Raw genomic sequence first — 6695 nt, 5'->3', positions numbered from 1 at the left:
CCCTCCACGCCCCCTCCACGCCCCGCCCTCGGGTGGCCCCGCCCCCGGGCGCTGCCCGCCTCCGCAGCTGCCCAGACGCTGTCCGCCCCGGGCCTCCGCCGGAGCGGCATCGCCGCGGCAGCCGCTAGGGCGAAGTAAAATAGGTAAATAAAACGAAACCCAGACCTCGCCCTCCCGCTCCATGCTGGGGAACAAGCGCCTGATGAAAAGGAGAGAGAATGTATAAAGAGGACCAGAGAAGACACGAGAGGAAAAACACCAACTAGAACTGAGATGAAATCCGTATTTCTCTATATCATCAAGGTCCTCAATACCCAGGAATTTGTATTCTAATTGCATGACATGGGATCAGGGCCTCATACCAAAGACAAAAGCTATCTATAGTTAAAGACCCCGGTTGAGAGACTGGATAACACTTCATTTTTAAGAGTGCACATGAGAAGTTATTTTTAAAATTGCTTTATGTTACTTGTCTTGGAACATTTTTCTATAACATTAATTACAACTTCCTGAAAGAATTTAGAAGTCATAAGAACTACGATTAAACGTTATCACATTCTAATTATCACAGTGAAATCTAGTTTATTCTGTTATCGCCCTTTAGTATCATACTTGAGCAATTTCTATCCATTGGGACCCCTCTGAGCTTCACCATTTCTGGAATTTCTTTAAAACATTTTTCAGAGAACTAAGGTAAGAGTGCTTGGGAGTTTCTCACAAGGAATATAGAAAAATGAAGACTTTTTAAAATAGCAAAGTAATTTTGTCAATTTACAGTTTACGAAAATACATTAGAAACCATAAACCAAAGGGCAGGGTACATCTTGTAAATGTGATTGACTCAACAACTAAACCTGCAGGAGACGTCTCTCTCTCAATCTACAGCAGCCTGAAGAGAGTGCTCCTCTGGTAAAACAAAACCTGTTAAAAGCATCAGGCAGGAGGAACTATAAATGCCTTAACCATTTTAAGGGAATTTCGTCTCAAATTTGAACCCTTGCCAAGAGTTAGCAATAAATAATTTTACATCTTAGTGAAGACTTTTAACGACCATTTGATATCAAAGGCAACACTTTTAGCTGTAGATTGCTTGCTTTAAAGCCATTCCAGGGTGATGGCTGATTCACTGTTTCAGAGTGAAACAGTGCTGCTTGGTGTTTGACATCAATTCCCTGAATACTGGATTTTTAAAAAGATGTTCTCATAATAAGTGAGAATAGAAAAACATTAGCTGCTTTTAAAATCTAGCCTCCATGCAAAGCTTATATATATATATATATTTAAAAAAATAATAAAACATTCTTCTTGAATCTCTTTGACTCTAGCCATCACACATGGAGAGACTGGAAGTCAGTTATATCTGTGTGAAGAAACAAAAATGACCATGAGGCTGTATGTAGTGCTTGTGTGCCAGATAATATCCTAAGAGCTTTTTGGATATGATTCACTCATCTAATCTATATACCAATCATGTAAAGTAGTTACTACTATTATCATTGTTTTACAGGTGAGGAAACAGTCACAGAGAGGTGAAGTGACTTGCCCAGCACCTAAGGCAAGTAGTGGAACCAGGAATAAAACCAAGTCATGTGAATCCAGACCTGTGCTTTTCACTGCAGGCTCTCCTTGGTCATTCCATGCAACACCAAAGAACCTGTCAGGTTGCATTTAGTAACATCAAAGGCTGTTTATCCATCTATCAGATTTTTTTTACTAATAAATATACATAATTTCCATCTATATAATTTTATTCTACTAGAATGCCTTGTATGGTATTATATGGCTAGTAAGATTTTTCCAAAGTTTCTTTAGTCTTACCAAGATCTCTCCTCAATAGATGTGATCCTAATAGACTCTTACCATTAAAAGGATTTTCAGATTACCTTATTTAATTCATTCACCAGGACTCTCTAAAACAATTTGTCTTACAAGAATAAAATCACAAAACAACTGAGAAGTATTGACGATTCAGTAAAAACAATCAAGTAGCAAATATTGATTTAATACTTAATTTTTCTAAAAACCACTATGCTAGGCAAGATAGGGGTTACAGACATGGGGTCTGACACCGAAGGGTTATTTCCTCAGCGGTTTTGGAATATTTTTTTTTTTTAACAAAGCAGGTGGGAAGTCATATACAGAAAAGGAGTTGGATCTAATGGGGAAATAAGTATATTTAGTCTGTATAAGATATTCTTATTCACAACAAATAAATATATTTTGTTTCTACCTCTTATACCTAAATTAGATGAACCAACATGAGGCTTGGAGGGGCAACTTTTCCTCTCAGTATTCTTATGCCAACCCCACAAATAAAGAATATGCTTGCTGTGCTGTGACACTTCAAGATAAGTTTCCTTGTTCAAAACGGAATATAGTACTAAAATGCCTTTTATGTGAACATTTTAGAGCAACATCTACAAACTGTTCTATGACTAATCTTTTGCTCAGTTTACTGGTAATTATTACAAATGAAGTCAGGGAGGAATTTCCATAATTTGATAGTTATAATGCCTCATTTTTAAAAAGCTATTCAGTAAACATTCATTGAATGTCTTTTATATAATAGGCACTGTGCTTTGTTTTCTAAATATCAATACCCTTAGATAGAAGAATCTTTATATGGTCATTATTTAAAATACACCTTAGTAATCTTCTAAATGCAAAACTTCTCTAGTATTTACTTCTAAGTAACTGTTTACAGTTTGTCAACTCAGGACCTTAGAGAGAGAAATAAAAAATCTCCAGTATGGTTCAGGTGGTCTTGGTGATATTGCAGAGTCGTCAACTCTGACTACTCCTTTAAGCTAAGACTGGCCACTGGTTAATTCACCCTCAGAAGCAGGTTTCAGTAACTTCTATACCAGATCAATAATAATAATCGCTAATATTCACCAAATATTTACAGGTTCAACCATTCCACGAGGCAGTTACTATTATAGCACTAATGAGAAAATATGAGTACAAAGAGATTAAATCATCTTCCAGAAGCCCCAATAGAGCCCAGATGCAATCCAGGCATGACAACATGTGTATCCTCTTAGCCACTACACTCTCCTTCTTCTGACAAGCCAAATATCTGTATTGTGGCCCTTGAATTCAACCTATCACATATAGACAGAAACCCCGGTACTCACTGCTTTCCTATGGACAGCCAGCTGGGTTTCTTCATAGTGGCCCAGAGGCCTGCACTGGCTCCACCTGTGACCCTGTAGTAACTCACCACCTTACAACTGGCCAAGGTACGACTTGTTCCTCCCTCCTGCTTTCATTAAACTTTTAATCCGGGTAACTGTGTTGTAAGGATTAAAAGTCTACGTACTAGTGTGACATCTTGGAGCCTCAGAAGGTCCCAAAATCCTAGCCATGAATTCTCCTGCCCTGACCAGATATGCCCCCCACCCAGCAAGAAAGTCTCCCTTCCTGGCTATCTCCCTTATCTGCTGGACCAGTTTTCCATCCCATCCTATCTTCAACCTAATGTGTTTCGCCTCCCTACCAGTGAAATTGTTCAAACAAGTCAATCACATCCTCCTGTAGGAACCAAGGTTGTCCCCTACCCTGCTGTCTCTATATAGCCTGCCTCCCACAGCTCTTGCTGGTTCACTGTGCTCCCAGGTGCAACACCTGTGTGGTCCTGCATGGCATGTTGTGGCCTCGTCCCCTGGGCTGTGTATATATGACTGATAAACTGCTATAAATCTCATCTGTCTGGTGTTGTGGGTTTGGTCATCTCATATTAGAGAGGGGAGAATCATCCTTCATGAGTGTAAAGGAGGTGGTAAGAGAAGAACATCTTCAATACAAATACTTCCACTTAGCTACTTCAAAAAAAAAAATACTCCTGTCCTACCTTCTCTTTCTCTCACATGCAGCCTCTATGCACTTAACTGCCCTTTATTAAAAGGAAGCCAAATTGAAGGTTAGCCCCTGCTGTCTCTAGTCAAGAATTTCTGCCACCAAGGGATCAGAAGGAAATTGACTCCCTTGAAATCTCAAGTCAAGATAGTAATGGTTGTGAAAAGACTGCCTAAGGGAGAAAATTTGCAGCAAATAAAATATTCCATAGAATACTCAAATTCAGACACAAAATTAACATGACGGCCAGGGAGAACTTTGATCAGCAAACACATTTGCAAGAAAACCCTTTCCAAATGTGTGTGTATGTGTATACGACTAATCTGTATTTCTCATTTGAAAATCTTCATCTTCTAATTATCAGTACATATTTGTTAATGATTTTGAAATAGTTTAAATGCATTATGTCATTATCTCACAGTAATTATGCCTCAAGGCAGAGACGATGTAACTATTTCACAAAAAGCTCTAAAATAAACTGTTCCTATGTGGAAATTTCAAAAGTATTTCATACTATATTTAGTTTTACGGGTTTTGTATTTGTAATGTCTAATGAAAGACATTTTACTTCTTTTGGAGAACTTAGGGAGAAATAAAAATAAGAGTTGTTTCTAAAGGAGAATGAAAAGTATTAGAAACGTTATTAGGAAAAGAAACCAGTAATACTCAATGAGTGTATGAAACTAAATATTTTCAAATAATTTTCTTCTAGTCTATAAGCATGTAAAAAGTGTCCTTTAAAGCAATATACATTGTATGTATAAATTGCATGTATAATTACATTATAATGGAAATGAATGCAATACAAATTTCCCTTGCTTTCTAATATAGATATTGCACCAACTAATTTGACTCCAACTATTTTTTGGCTTCCAATTAAAGCCAAATTAACACTCAAAATTTAATCCCATCATAAACTATATATATATATATATATATATATATATTTATATTTTTTTTTTTTTTTTTTTTTTTTTTTAAAGAAAGCAGGATTTATTGAGAGGACAGAAAAGCTCCCACAGTGGGAAGGCACCCAAAGGGGTTCCCCTATACCAATATCTTAAAGAAAAACAATTGTATTAACAAATAAGTTCAGTTGTTAAATACATGGAATAGTCTTCCTTAAATGAATATTTTCCAGAAATTAAATTAGGCAAAAAAAAAAAAAGAAAAGAAAAGAAACCTTGATAACATTTTATACCTATTTGTTGCTGGTTGTTTAACCTGAGATTTAAGGGGCCACAACAGTTTATCTGCCAGACAATAAGCCTGTGAAGTCAGGTGATCCTGCAATACCCACCTGTATACTATGAGCTGTGAGTATGGGTATTCCATAACTTTATGGAATGAATTTGGCCCCTAAAACGGGGATATTCTCATGCATTCTGTATTATCTTTTTTTTTTGGAGTTGGAGTCTCACTCTGTCGCCCAGACTGGAGTACAGTGGCCGCTCCCGGCCACCGCAGCCTCTACCCACTGGGCTCCGGCGATCCTTCCACCTCAGCCTTCCAAGTAACTGGAACTACAGGCACACGCTACCACCACCGGCTAATTTTTTTCTTTTTCTTACTTTTTTTTTTTTTTGAGTTGGAGTCTCACTCTGTTGCCCAGACTAGAGCGCAGTGGCCGCTCCCGGTCACCGCAGCCTCAACCCACTGGGCTCCGGCGATCCTTCCGCCTCAGCCTTCCGAGTCCGGCTAATTTTTTTTTCATTTGTTGTAGAGATGAGGTCTCGCCAAGTTGCCCAGGCGGGTCTCGAACCCGCAGGCTCAGTCAGTCCACTCACCTCAGCCTCCCAAAGGCGCGGGATTACAGGCTGAGCCACCAAGCCCAGCTTGTATTATCTTTATTAAAATTCTTTGATTATTTCTTAAGCAGCAGTCAAGTTTTGAACTTCTACTTAATCCCTAGATTTTTATATTACTTTCAGAGTGGAAAATTCACTATGAGATGGAGTAATATCAATCTATTGCTTCAAGACCAGGTTGTCATTTCCCAACTAAAGTTATGTATGGATCATTGCATCTCATCTAGCATTTGACTTTCAGTAAGTGTTTCACTTCTTTTCATTTACTTTCTATGATTAAAAATGTGAGGTAGATGTCTTAAAAGTTTAATGTCACTACCAAAAGTAGCTAAAGAATTATTTTCCTATTTGTTTTCCTACAATTTCTGACATTTCAACATCTGAAGTATTAATATATTCAGATAAGATTAATTTTAATACTAGTTATCAAATATTTTCCAGAATAATTATTTATTACCTGCATCACTTTGGCCAAGTTGTTAAAGGCACTCTGATACTCTCTTTTCTTATTATGTAAAATGAGGGGAAAATACAATGTCTGTGTTATAATGTTGTTGATAGGGTTAACTAAGAAATATGTGTGAAGTGTTTCATACAATTCTAGGTGTATGTGTTCACTCAATAATTAGACATACTTCCCTATTGGGAAAATATCTGCCATTAATTTGTGATCTATTAGTACATTCTAGATTTAATTAAGGTAATAACTCTTCTCCTCTAAACTCAGTAACTATTCAAAAGTAAAACCTTTTGCCCTCCCCATATTCATAATAGGATTCTTTCACATGATTTAGCAGTTACACACCTTTCAAGTTACTTTTTGAGTAACAGAACAAATGAGCATTATCTCAACTCAGTGTAGGTATAGGAGGTTCTAAGTTGCTCAAGGTCATAAGCTAGAAGTCACCTTTAGAAGAAAAGGAGTCACTCCTCTCTGAATGTAATGAGCACTTATAGCAAGATCTGGAGACTAATTATCAACAGCTTCTTAAGATGCAAAATGTAGACACTCTACTAATGATTAAGCTT

Source organism: Carlito syrichta, unplaced genomic scaffold (genome assembly GCF_000164805.1).
Source record: "Carlito syrichta isolate Samal-C Ts95f unplaced genomic scaffold, Tarsius_syrichta-2.0.1 Scaffold301775, whole genome shotgun sequence".
NCBI lineage: Eukaryota > Metazoa > Chordata > Mammalia > Primates > Tarsiidae > Carlito > Carlito syrichta.
This window is presented reverse-complemented; position numbering follows the sequence as displayed.